The sequence below is a fragment of the Lacerta agilis genome, chromosome 5, assembly GCF_009819535.1.
Source record: "Lacerta agilis isolate rLacAgi1 chromosome 5, rLacAgi1.pri, whole genome shotgun sequence".
Taxonomy (NCBI): domain Eukaryota; kingdom Metazoa; phylum Chordata; class Lepidosauria; order Squamata; family Lacertidae; genus Lacerta; species Lacerta agilis.
Genome location: NC_046316.1, coordinates 35,209,605 through 35,224,497, shown reverse-complemented (window position 1 = coordinate 35,224,497; position 14,893 = coordinate 35,209,605). Strand labels below are relative to the sequence as shown.

Below are 14,893 nucleotides of genomic sequence, written 5' to 3'. Positions count from 1 at the left end.
CTGACATTCAGAGACGTACTGCCTCTAATACCGGAAGTAGTACACAGCCATTGCAACTAGTAGTCATTGATAGTGTTATCCTCCATGAATTTGTCTGGTCCTCTTTTAAAGTCATCCAAGTCGGAGGCCATCACTAGACCATGTAGTATTTAATTCCATAGTTTAGCTAGGTATGTGCTATGTGAAGAAATATTTCCTTTTCTCTGTCCTGAATCTACCAACGTTCAACTTCAATAGATGGCCCTGGGTTCTTGTGATATGCAAGTGGGACAAAAGCTTCTTTCTATCCACTTTCTTTATATTCCAATTAGGTCAAATACTTGAGAAGTGTCCTCCAGTTTGCCCTCTTACATTCCTATTGCTAAGAGTCCAGAAATATGCCAATTTCTGTAGTTCTGACTGCAGAATTGCTTTTTATATATTGCAGATTTCTTGAAGCCTGTCTCCAAACCCATTTTTAAAGAGGGAACCAGCATCTGTAAAGTAAGGGGATTAGTCTAAACACCTGGGATCTTAAATTAGGGCTTAGAGTGGTATCTCAGTTTTGATTGTTATTCTGAACACTAAAGAAATTTGTCCTGGATCTATTCTGTGCCACAACTGTGACAATCTGATTGCACAATATTAAAATAAGCTATTGCCAAACTATGCTGAGATAGAGTTGTTACAATTATATATTTTTCCCTTTTTACAAACTAGTAAATTCTCATTTCAGTTTTAATGAGTATACTCACTTTTAATGAATATAATGAGTCGAGCACCTTTCTTTACACTGAAATTTGCAAGAAATGGAAAAGGATTTTTTTAAAAAAAAGAAAGGTAAGCAGATCCTTGTATACATGCAGCTAATTATAACAGTAAAGCAGTATACATAAACACAGAGTCAACCGTAGTCAGTGTATCAACTCTGTGTTTAAACACACATGTTAATAACATAGCTTTCCTGTGGTAGGTGGAGAAAAGGGAATGTACTGATAATTTTATTTATTTATTTATTTAGACCCCTAACTTGAAGTAATGCCAGATGAATCTCATTTTTTTAATATACAAGTTTGGTGGATCAGGGAAATACTGTGGGCCTAATGTATCTTGATTTCAGCAAGGCTTTTGACAAAGTCCCCCATGGCAGTCTTGTGGAGAAACTGGTAAAATGTGGACTTGGTGAGGTATCCATTTGGTGGATTTGTAACTGGTTGAATAACCAAACCCAAAGAGTGCTCATTAAGTGATCCTTGACACCCTGGGAGGGAAATGACAAGTAGGGTCCTGCAGGGTTCTGTCCTGGGCCCGTTGTTGTTCAACATCTTTATAAATGACTTGGATGAAGGAATTGATGGGATTCTCATCAAATTTGCAGATGACACTAAACTAGGAGGGATAGCTAATGCCGCAAAAGACAGATTCGGGATTCAAAATGACCGTAACATGTTGGAGAACTCATCTCAAACTAAGAAAATGAATTTCAATAGGGACAAATGTAAGCTTCAACATCTAAGCAGGAAGAACCAGCTGCCCAAATATAAGTTGGGGGACACCTGGATTGCCAGCATTACATGTGAAAAGGATCTAAGAGTCTTAGTAGACCACAAACTTAACAGGTGTCAACAGTGTGATGCAGCAGCAAAAAAAGCTAAAGCTATTCTAAGGTGGCATCAACAGAAGTTTTGTGTCGTGATCAAAGGAAGTCATAGTACTGCTTTATTCTGCCTTGATCAGACCACACCTGGAGTACTGTGTCCAGTTCCGCAAATCACAATTTAAGAGGATATCGACAAGCTGAAATGTGTGCAGAGGAGGGCGCTCAAGATGATAAAGTGTTTGGAAACCAAGCCTTTTGAGGGAATTGGATAGCCTGGTAAAGAGGAGGCTGAGAGCGCAATGTTGCTCTAGAATCCACTTAGAAGTTGAGTCACCACAGTTTGTGCCAGCTCCTGTTTCAGAGAAGCCTTATGCACAGCACATTACAGTAATCCAAATGGGAAGTTATCTGAGTGCGCCTTACTGTGGGCTAGGCTATCCATGTCTGGAATGAGATATAGCTGGGAAACAGTACTCTGAACCATTGCAGAAACCCTGGCCTTCAGTAAATGAGCAATCCCAGACTACACAGTAGCTCCTATAAGTATAGTGCAACCCTATAAAGACCAGGGTGTTTTCTAATTTCCAAACCCAGAAACTGTCCAGCCACAGCTTTAGCTTCAATTTATTATGCCTCAGACAGCCCACAACAGCAAATAGAAACCAAAATATTATTATCTACAAATAACATCCTTAATACAGAGCCAAATACTATCTCCCAATTGTAAACGCCGCAATACTACCAAATGTGGAAGAAAGTACTGTTAAATCATTTACATCTTAAATATAAACTAATTTTTAAGGAATATGATGATAATGTTTTATTTAAAAATTCCCTAGAATTGGTATTAAGGCCATATTTAGTTACTGAACAACCATTCCACAATAAACAAACAAAAATAATACAGAATAAGTATATGTACAAAGGAAAACATGCAGCATACAATAATTAAAATGCTAAGTATCCTTAACATGAGTGTAACGTAAACAGCAGCTGATGAGATTACTCCAAATAAAAAATATGCTTGCACCACACCATGTACCCTATAAGGATTTTCTTAGCTGAGTTATATCATATCACCGCTTCAAATATTGTGCACTCTTAAGAACCATACTTATTTATGTTTGATTTGTAAATACTGAAATAAAGGAATATGTTATTTATCTGTTCTTCCACAATGTCTGCATAACTCTTCATCAACCCTTTTCGAAAAACAATTTCTTGATTTCAGTTAGCCTATACTCCAAATCATTTAAACTGCCAGAATTTAGACCACTGTTAAAATTATAAAAATTATGGGCATATTTATGAATTTCTTTTCATAATTTATGCTTCAATAAATATGAAATGTGTATCCATGTTCCCTTTTGTTTCAACGCTTCTATAGTGTTAACATCCATTAATTATTTATATGTTTTAGATAGCACTAATTATTCCATTGTTATTTATAAGGCCTTCAAAGGGTGCCCTGTTTAAATTAAAAACCAATATCTTCTTTGCATATAACATCTTACTTGTAACGATTAAAGGAATGAGAATTTTCTGAATAAAAATACTTTATGAGGCATTGTTTGCATATTCTATAAATCAGTAAGCATCGGTAGATCATTTTTCAACCAACCATCCAATGACACCACAGATACTGTTTAAGCCAGATTATGCCTTTACAGTATTAAATTATTTATTTATTTATTTACGATTCTTCTGATACGAAAATATATTATTGCAACCCTGTTTAGTTAACCAAATTTCTTGTTACTACAATCAATTTCATGACTGCTGTGCACCTTCTATGATCTCTGGTGTCCTAGGTATCAATTTATAAAAAGCTGCTTGTGCAGTTTATAGCAGGGGTTCCCAAACCGTGGCCCACAGACTACAAGTGATCTGTGAGCTTCCTTCTGGTGGTCTGTAGTATGTCTGTCTGCAAAGAACACTGTAAAGCTCTATGGAATTCATATTGTATGATTTTTTTATATTGCATTTTATTGTACAGTGGTACCTCGGGATACACAAACCTCTGGTTGTGTATCCTTCAGGATGCGAACACGGCAAACCTGGAGTATTTTTTGGGGTTTTGTCGCACGTGCATGTGCAGAAGTGCTCTACTGCACCATGCGCAGAAGCAGAAGCAGCACCTCTGGTTGTGAATCCCTCGGGATCCGACCAGAGCTCCGGAACGGATCCCGTGCGCAACCGGAGGTACCACTGTATTACATCACTTAGCGCAGAACATTACAATGGCTACAACAGGCAAAAACCACCATTAAGTGGTCTTCCAAGACCTCCAGCAATTTTCAAGTGGTTTTGGGGGGGAATTGGGGAGCAACTGGCACAGAGAATGAGACCTTAACAGAGCTTTGGAAAGCAATTGGTCTTATCTTTTCCATACTGCTATTTCAATTCCACCTCTGTGTCACCCTCTGATCATATAAATAAGTCAGATTGAACGAGCTAAGATTCTGCAATGCTTTCAGTTTCTTAACTATTTATTGTGAAGGGCGAATTTCTATGAGAGTTTCCTCTTGGAATCCTTTGCATTCAAGTGGATTTAGAATCTGAATCCCTATTCCGCACCCACACCATTCTTATTTAAATAAGAAAGAATATTTTTCTTAATGTATCAGTTCTAGGTGGGTTTTTTTGTTTTTTTTTTAAACCAATTATGTTTGGTTTGCATTGTGCCCACACACTAACAGCACGATATCTAACATTTAGATGGTTGAGTAGTTTGAGGTTTTTTTTTTTTAAGGGACATTATTCCTGAGCTGTATTTCAAATAAACATATGAATGCGCAACAGGAGAAAAGCTGAGAGCAAAGCATATAATTTGACGAAGGTTACTATTATTGCACAATAGGATTTTAATTAGTTAATTGCAGTGATGTAGGCAAGGGCAATAGGGCACTGGACGCATAGTGAAGGAAAGGAAACACCCCATCTTTATATGTTTGTGGAAGTGGAGATGCAAGATAGCAAATTACCGTGACAAAAATGGCAACACCAAGCAACCAACATGCTGCTATAGTAGCTTGCTATGAAATTGCATGAATACTTTAAACTTCTGCCCTGTCTATCAATGCAGGACAAAGAATGGGAACTCTTTAAGATCAACTGCCCAACACTTAATGTGCTGTACATAAGTCAGGTTAAAATGTCTTGGTTCCATGCTACAGTAGAGGTTAAAATACGTGACTAAGTGGAAGCTAAGACATTGATCCAACGAGTAATCTCTCCCATGCATCTTCCTTTCAAAGTGCAGGATGGGCACAGTTATTTGCAAGGCAAGCAGTCCAAGTCTTGCCTAACCAAAAGGGACTCTTCACTGACAAGAGGTGCCAACAGAGGCAATTCCACTGCAGGTGGTTTTAGGCTTGGCCCCACCTCAAGATCTGAACCTCTACCTCCCAGGCCACTGGGGCCCTCTTCAGGGCCAGATAACTTCTAGGATTTCAGTCTCTCCTCCCACAACCTGCTAGCACAGTGGTGGCCAAACTTGGCCCTCCAGCTGTTTTTGGACTACAACTCTCATCATCCCTAGCTAACAGGACCAGTGGTCAGGGATGATGGGAGTTGTAGTCCCAAAACAGCTGGAGGGCCAAGTTTGGCCACCACTGTGCTAGGTCATTCCACAGGTAATCCAGCTCCAATTCCCCATCTCCCCCCAGTCATTTTCCACAGTTGACCACCCGCTCCAAGACGTCTCCACAGAACTCGTGACACTTGCAGATGAGAACAATCTAAGTATGAATTAAGAGACCAATCCTTGATTGTGTCTGCTTTACACATGGCAATTCCCTGAAATAACACAACATCCATTCAGGGGACAGAGAATATATGGAACATTGTGTCATTGTGTGAGAATTTTTTTAAATTAACACTTTATTGATAATTATTGTGAATCTATTGGGGGGGGACTAATTGGACAGCTCAAAAGTGTGCTTACCTGGATTTATTGTGTAGCAATTGTTAGAAACTCTTGGAAATGATACAGAATTGTTCCAGCAATTGTACTGTGACAGGAGGAAATCACATCATCAACCCATAGAGTAATGTTTCTTTCTGAATTTAGTAAGACCTGTAAGGAAAACATACACATTAATGTCTTAAAACAAATCAACATACCCCCCAAAAACCCTCACCTACTGGGCAAGGTAATCAGAGGAAATCCTCCAGGTGATGTGCTTAGCAACAGTATGTGAACATCTGATTTAGCAACTTTTGTTTGCAGTGAGCAACACCCATTGTCTTAATGCACAGTGCATCCTGGCTGAGTAAGAATATGCTAAAATATGCCTTGGGATATTAACACACAGGCATTGAAGAAGATAAAAATGTTAAGCATTTCCTTGTGTAGGGTTTAGGGGGAAAGTGTGTGTGTGTGTGTGTGTGTGTGTGTGTGTGTGTGTATCTCCATTCTGAAGTTTATATATGGGCCACATTACATTTTAGTGGGTGATCAAGACTAAGTAGGATTACTAGAATACACAAAAAAATGTTTCCCTCTGCCCATGAGAAAGTTTTAGTAGGCCAATTAAAATTCAACTGAGGTAGGCAAGAAAGAATCTTGCTATTATGAGAAAACAACAGCTTCAAGGGTACAGCCATGATGCATGAAAAATCATCTGCACAACAGTAAGATTATAAATGTACACTATTTCCTCAGAATCGTTCAACATAAGTTTATTTTTACACATCTTGGAGTTTCCTAGAAATTATTCCTTTTTAAATAATAGCAATTTTGAAGTACTTACAACATGGGGTTGATAGGATATTTTTTACAATAGCAGCTGGAGCGTTAGCAATAGATACCAGCAATCTCCTAACTGCATCTTCCAGAAAAACTTGCAGTCTAATATACAAAGCCACCCCACCCTGCAGGATGCTGAAAAAGAGCATGTTTTTCTACTCCTTTAAGGATATCAGCAGTCATCTGTTGAGTTTACATGGCTTTCTTGTCAATACCTGCTGGTAACAGTTGGTGGAGAAGTAGATTCTCTTATGATGTGCTTGTTAATTAAGCATGGCAATAGCCTTTCGGGATTAAAATTTCAACACCACAATTCAAGCGTATAACAACAACAACAACAACATCGGATACATCATCATAAGACCCTAATCTCTGAGTGAACACGCTTTCTATCGCTACTGCAGGAGAGATTTTATTTATTTATTTAGGAAAATGTGAGCATAACTCACAAATCACATCACTTTGTTGCAAAGCTGGAATGTGTGGTTGTACCAAAAGTTCAGAGAACCAGGAGAGAGAGAGAGAGAGAGAGAGAGAGAGAGAGAGAGAGAGAGAGAGAGAGAGCACGCTGCTCAAAAGGTTTCAAAGACTATCAAAGGCAGATTTTCCTGGAAATTTGTATTACAATACTGTATTTGCACAGTAAATAAATGCAAAGCCATTTCAGCTGCTTCCATGTGAAATGTTACTTTAAAGTTTTTTTGGAACCCAAAATAAATGTTTGGTAAGTGAACCTACATCAGTCACTTGCACCTGTGAAAAGTATTAACAAGTAATGCTTTTTAGAGTAATTCATAATGCCAGAACTGACCTGAAGGCAGCTCCCCAATGTCACACTGAACTTTATTTGCTCCATATCTGACATGCTCCTGGATGTTTTTGAACAATGAACCTCAGTAGTGGCAAGGTCTAATACAGCACTTTTTTTATCTTAAAGTGTGGTTTAAATATCAATTGCTCCTATATAAATGCCAGGGAATAAAATGCCAGGAAATAATATGACATTGGTGATATTTTCAAGGCATGGGCCACAATCTAGACAACTGTTCACTATGGGACTAAGATAGGCAAGACAAGTGGGGATTTTAACTCATTTGTTTTGAAAAGTAACCCTCTTTTCCACCCACATGACAAATCTTATATAAATTTAACAGAGTTGCAAAAGTGAAGTTTGAAATGTAACATTGGTGCTTGCTATTCAACAGGTTATTTTAAAGTCTTCCTCACAGGACCTTCTTTCTTTCTTTCTTTCTTTCTTTCCAGGAGCTATGTTGGGGTTAGATCATAATTGAAACAATGCCTACCTTTACGGGGAGAACTCTAAGGTGCTGCTGAACCAGACCTTACCTACTAGCCCATTCCAAATGTCCAATTAGTTTGGGAAAGTTGATAGCAAAAGAAAACTATGTTCCTTATGCCCAGGTCATTAGCTTTGTTTCTTATGCAAGCATGACTACTACTACTACTACTACTACAATAACAACAACTGGGGAATGTTTGCTTTACACACAAAATCGTGGTTGTCCTGTAATTATCACTAAGATGATTGTAAAACTGCATTTTCTTTAATAGATAAGCTTAAGAAAGCAGGTGCTTTATAATCATATACGAACATAATTATTTTTACTTAGAAACAAATTATTTCTAATAAAACTTCATGTGTCAATAATATGTTGCACAATTCAGTTCAAATGAATTTGTTAAAATCCAAGGTCATCACAATATAAATCATAGGTATACCTATATTTAAGCTACATTTTTAACAATCAAAAGTGTATTTATTGTAATTACTTCTCTAAATTTACTTTGAACTTGGGATGTTGTTTTTCTATATGCGACAGAATAAATATACTTTTGCTAAACAGATGTTACCTAGATAATTTCATATACACCTAGATATACCTAGATAATTTAAACCAGACTCTAGTACAGTGGTACCCCGGGTTACGTACTTAATTCGTTCCGGGTTACAGTACGTAACCCGAAAAGGACGTAACCCGAACAATTCGTTCTGCGCATGTGCAGACCGGAAAAACCTGCGAAAAACACTCTGCGCATGCGCAAATCGTGCGCACGTTGGGTTGCGCTTCCGGGTTAGCGGAATTCGTAACCCGAAGCATACGTAACCCGAGGTACCACTGTAAGTGGTATCATTACTGCATCTCTTTTGGTTATATATGGCAATCTATCACATCAAGCTGGTGTCTGTACATTAGTCTTAAGGATTATTATTTTTTTTTTTAAACATATTTATTGATTTTCCAACATATATTTCCAATTACCAAACAAATTACAATGCCAAATTAATTATACAATTCCAATTATAACAATTCCAATTATGCCAAATTTTTAACTTGTGAATTCCCCATGTCTCGGACTCCGGAGCGCTTTCTTATGATCTTTTCCAGTTGCTTCATAAAGTCAATATTTTCACAGCCTCTGATAAATGCCAGCAAGCAGACACTCTTATAGTAAATAATGTCTCTGTGTGGAAAAAGCCATCCTCTCCCAATATCGCATTTCGGCTGACGCCATCTTGAAAGTCTCTCATAAATCAAACTTGTAAATCAAACTGCGACACACCAATTTCTTCCCCTGTGAGCCGTCCCCACTCCTTTCCGGGAGGGCCAGACCCTCGTAAATTCCACTATCAATCGTCCATCAAATCCGGCTTCTCCCTTTGAAGTGGTGTACAGCTCCACAGGCTATCATCAGCACTCGGCAGTTAATTCTAGCTGCGTCACAGCCAGCCGAGGATCCTCCATTTCTGTTGAGTCAAGTCCAGATCAAGTTTCACCTCCACACAGTTTATTTTTGTAATTTCCATTCTAATTTCCATTCTGTCTTTAAAGTCCACTTGCCATTTGCCTGTGAAAGTGGATTTTCTAGGGGGAGGTTTCGCCCGTGTTAAGTAGATATTGAGGCAAAACAAACGGAGATTCCAGAGCTTACCCCCCCTTCTTTTCCCTCCTTCACATACCAATGTAAAGTCCGCGTCTTCTTCCAATCTTCATTCTTAATCACTCAGGGCTGCAGTTAGCAACATTCTTCCCACTCCTTTGTCCGAGACATGCCCAAAATCTTTAAACAAATTTATATATCCAATTAAAGGGAGCGTGCACGAACGGGGCCGGCTCCAGGAGCTGCATCTGAAAACGAGCCCTATGTGCCCAGACTCCCCCACCGGTCCCGAAGGACCCAAAGCGGGTTAAGGAGTACCGCGGGCAAAGGCAGCCCTCCCCGTCGTCCCGGGGAGGTGGGAGGCTGCTTACTCCCATCGCAGCCGCCAAATTAACTCGTGATAGATAGCAAAGATGTTAAAGTCCGCCATCCTCCCGCTGTGCACGCCGGGAACTAGTCTTAAGGATTATTAATCTGCATAACAAGTAGTTACAAAGTAAAATTGTTTAGAATTAGTAAAACATATTATAAAACAAGTATATAATCTGGTATGGCAGTTGTAAACTATATAACCTGGTATGGAAATTCTCAAAATTCCACTTGACAGAAAAGCTAAAAGATGATGCTATTACTATAATAGCAACCTCCTTGGGTATTCCTGCATCAAACCACACACCCAGATCTTCCTTTTGCCTTGTGGATCAGAACAGTCCCTAGCCGCCAAAATTTGATATTGTGCTCATCATTATCCACCATAGCAAGCATTTGAAAATCCTTTGGTAATTGTGTTATTAGAGACCTTTAAAGCCTTTGATGCTTTAGAGTGGGGCTTTCTTTTTTAAACCCTGGAAATGTATTGTCTGGGAAGGAATTCTGTATAAGCTTCAGCCCAACTGTATCAGCATAAAGGTCCACTATATAGACTATTGGCCTGGACAGAAAACCAATATGGTTGCACTGTGGCACAAATCAGGTTGGTTATCTCTTTCTGCTGCCCCGCAAACCAGAAATACCTTTAAGGCATCACTATCAGGTGAAGGTCATTGAGCACCAGTTGAATTTAGACGTTGATGTGGCCCTAATGCTCTGTGATTCAATTACAGTGCTCCTTAAGCTCAACGAAGAACTCCTGGCTTTGAGCCAGTAGCAGACCTCCATACTATTTAAGATCTGAAATGATCATTAACCCACACCTGAGAACACAGAATAGATTTGTATCTGATATAAAATACCCATTTGCCACAAATCCTTTTGTTACTTAGGGGTTCAAGTCCCCCCAAATCTCAACAAATTGTTAACATTTTGCCACTGACTAAACAGATCAGAAATATCTGAAGAAATGGTAAAATAAAAATTTGTCGGTTTTGGGGGAAACTGCTGTCCAAATGAAAATAGTCCCAAAATGCCTATTTTTATTATAAACCATCCTCATATTGATTGCTCCATCTGTTATTATGTGCTGCCAATTGGTTATCAATAATGTTATGTTTCAGTGAATGAAGAAGAAGAAAAATAGCACTTAAATTGCTGTATCAGAAATCACAGCATGGAGTTAGCATCTTTCCAAACTTGGCTAAATATTTTGCTACCTTTTATCTTAGGCAGATCACTTATGCCAGCTGTGTTTGTGTGTAAACCTCTGTCCTTCTGGTTACTCTTCTATATGCAGGAAACTGCTTAAATGCTGAAGCATTCAAACATGCATCTTCCACTCCCATAACCCATGCCACTCACCACCAAGAACTGCAGCATGCCATTCTGATTGTACAGTGTGGGTCTTCATGGTCATTGCACAGCCTCATTCTTCATTTTGCTCTATTGTTCACTGTCAGAAGAAATTCTACTGCAGCGTTAGTCTCTATATTACCTAAATTTATGTAGCACTAGTCCTGGTGATTTAAGAAACCAAAGATCTTGTGACAGAACCAGAAACTGGACCAGCAAAGTCATCCCATTATTGCCTCTCCAGCCTTGGGGTGAGTTGCAGAATAAGAGAACTGTAATAGCTTAACCCAGTTTCATGCAGCTGCTTGAACTCAGAAAATAAAAATTGCCTTTGAGGCTCTTTCATGCTAGTTGTGCCAACTGTGAATATTAATACAGGACAGAATGTGAAGAGAGGAAACTGAATGTACGACATTAGATTGGTATGTTCCTCAGTGTCTATTCCACCCCCTTCTATGCAGAGCACAGATCTTTCAAATTGTCCCGATCAACTCCTACAGTCTATTATCTCAAGCAAGTAAAGGCCAAGCGACAGGAGGCTTGCATGGAGCTTAAATGCAAGAGTGTGAATCGCAGAAGCAAAATTCAATAGAGATTTGTTTTAGTAGAGGAAAACAGTCAGTCATAAAAACTGATGAAATGCAAAATAATCAACTGCTGTCCCAGGTGTGTTTATTTCAGTAATATATGGTGAAACATGTTAAAAAAACAAAACCCACTGCTTGATTTTCTATTTAAAAAATCCCATTTTCAGAAATTTATTGTTTCTTCAAATGATTGGTAATGATGAAGGAATGCAAGAAATCCCCTTTAGGTCACCCCAGCCCCCAAAATATAGGCTCCTAACACATATGCACCACATTTGCACCTCTCTTTCTGAAATTAAAACCACCCATAAAACAAAATAAGAAACTAAGTGAATATTTTTAAGAACTATTCCCCCAAGTGTAAGGGAAAACTACCACCCTTTTAAATGCTGGCAGTATTTATCCCTTTGGAAAGGGTTATCATGTCTGCACATTTAATCCAATTCAAAAAAAGTAGATGGTTTCTTTAAAATATAGAAAATAAAAGATGCCCAGCACAGAAGTCCTACTGTTACGTTGTCATTTACAAGATATTTAGAACTATTACAGTAAAACTTGGAATTCCTACATAAAACTGCACAAGTATTGATTTCCTTATATATTCATATATTCTAGTTCACCTACTTCTTGCTAGCTTGTAGAAATTTTTAATATATTGTATAGGCCATTTAAAATAAACATGATATGCTTTCTTTAAAAAAATTAAATATAAATTAACAAAGATTGACACACTAGATGTGCTTTGATTTGTAGCACAGCAAAATCTTCTGGAAAGTATTCCAGAAACTTTCTGATCCATAATTCCCAGACAACTGATATCACTGCTATATAATTATTATTATTTTTGGATGAGCAGTAGGTTACAATAGCTGATCAGTAGCAATTCCCCCCCTCTCTCATGGACAAATGCTGTATTTCTTTTTTATTACAGATAAGAAAGCATGAGAGGGAGACAGATCTGCTAGGGAACACAATTCTCACATTGTCAACACCATCATAACATGTGGGTGGGCTTAGTGAAGGGCCAACTTGTAGGTATTTTGTGATTTCAAAATCTTATACAACCAAATAAGACAGGCAAGGAAGGTACGTAATAATCTAGTGTGATTTATTTGCCTTTATTAAGCAGGGCATTCTCCTAATCCAGCCTACTGCACCACAGCATAAAGACTGAAGAAGTAAAAGAATTGATAATGGTTGTAGATTTTGAGAACTTTCCAGTACGTACAGTACTAAGTAGATGTCATAATGTAACCTGACCAACTGTTCCTAAAGACCTAGCTATTCCCTCACCCCTCAGGAAGGGTTGATTTGTTGTGGATAAGTAGAGGCAGGAGAGGAAATATTTAAATATTTTTCCTTGCTACTTCTGTGCCCTGAATCCCCAAGACTTCCCCCCTTTGCCTCACCACAGGCTTCTAAATACATGTTTACAAATATGTATTTGGACCATACAGGATGCTGATGCAGTTTTAGAGTGGAAAAGCAAACAGGTAAAGAAAGAGTTTAGCAGAGACAGCTGTAGGGAAATGTACCTCAAGTAAAGCCATTTTTGTTTCATTTATCATTTTATTTGTGGCAGCCCCATTTGTTTTGTCTTTCATTTGTTAAAATTCATTTGTTTTGGACAAAGTAACAAATGCCGGAAATGTAAGGAACTTTTTTCCATATGTGGTGGACGTGCCCAAAGGTGAAAGACTTCTGGGAAAAGATTTATAATGAAATGAAAAAGGTGTTGAAAAACACATTTAAAAAGAAACCAGAATCCTTTTTGCTGGGCATCCTAGGCCAGGAAATCCCCAAATGTGATAGAACTGTGTTTATGTATGCCACAACAGCAGCTAGAATTTTGATAGCTAAAAACTGGAAGACAGAGGAATTGCCAATGATTGAAGAATGGCAGATGAAAATGATGGACTATATGGATCTTGCTGAGATGACCGGGAAGCTCCGTGACGAGAGGGACGACGCGGTGGGAGAAGAATGGAAGAAATTTAAATTGTATTAAAAAAATTATAGTAAGATTGAAATGTAGATGTAACTTGGAAGATAAGTTAGACAGCAGATTTAGAATTATGTTAAGTGTTAAAGAATTTGCAGATGATGAATTAAGATAATAGTTTAAAAATGGACAGGATTTTTTGTAAAATAAGGTTTATACAATGTAAAGAAATTACTAAAGGTGTGACAATGAACGCAGGAAGGGAGATGTGAGGAAGTCAATTTACAATGTTAAGGAAAGTAGCAGTTTAAATGAATAAGTTTTTGTTTTTTATTGTAGTTTGTTTGTAATAGTTGTATTGTAGTGTATTTGTTGTTTGTATTTTGTTTATGTTTTGAAAAAGTTAATAAATATATTTTAAAAAAATAAAATAAAATCTCATTTGTTTTGTTTTACTTTCATTATTGTTTCACTTGTAACTGTTGTTTGTTTCTCATTTATTTTGTTTCCACTTTGATTACTGAGAAGACCCAGCCTTTCCTCTGATGCCCACAAAGTTTTCCATCCTTATAGCACTGAATTTTCAGGTGCTGTTTTACCGTATTACCCTTGCCACATTTCAGACAATTTGGCCAAAAGAACCCTCACTTGTTAAGCATTTTGAAAAGGGACAATATCCTCCAAGTTTTCCAGTGTTTTATGTTTCAGATTGGACTATTTTCATGTGTTTTGGTATATATATCTGAATATACCAATACTACTGATTTGCCATGGAATGCAATATCTCATATCTGTATCCAATTCTCTCCTGTCAGAAAATGGGATAATAAATAATAATATTACCGGTATTTATACCCCACCCATCTGGCTGGGTTTCCCCAGCCACTCTGGGGAATAAAATGATATAGGAATCCATCAATATCGGGAGGGCCACAGGCTCCCAACCTTTGAGCTAAGTAGCACTACTCTGAGATAAGGCTTGAACCTTGAAGAAATAATTGTTGATCTGTGTATTATAAATTCTAACAGCATTTAAACAATGATGAAAGGGTTTAACACTGAGGTACAGCACTGAGGGCCTTCTGGTGGTTCCCTCACAGTGAGAAGCAAAGTTACAAGGAACCAGGCGCCCACTCTGTGGAACGCCCTCCCACCAGATATCAAAGGAAAAACCAACTACCAGACTTTTAGGAGACATCTGAAGGCAGCCCTGTTTAGGGAAGCTTTTAATATCTGAAGGACTATTATGTTTTAATATTTTGTTGGAAGCCGCCCAGAGTGGCTGGGGAAACCCAGCCAGATGGGCGGAGTATAAATAATAAATTTATTATTATTATTACTACTACTACTACTACTATTAAATGATGAGCCCTTAAATCTGATTTAGAACTACTGGTTTTCGGTTTTTA

At 38.0% G+C, this 14,893-nt stretch overlaps 1 protein-coding gene across 1 annotated transcript in view; it reads right to left on the bottom strand.

The window, feature by feature from the left end:
• The window catches only part of LOC117046856 (heparan sulfate glucosamine 3-O-sulfotransferase 1-like), an 83,203-nt gene that overhangs the window by 29,473 nt on the left and 38,837 nt on the right, over nucleotides 1-14,893 (bottom strand). Inside the window, exon 2 of the mRNA XM_033149323.1 lies at nucleotides 5,526-5,657. The gene's annotated coding sequence lies outside the window, so the exon portion shown is untranslated. The remainder of the gene's footprint in view (nucleotides 1-5,525; nucleotides 5,658-14,893) is intronic.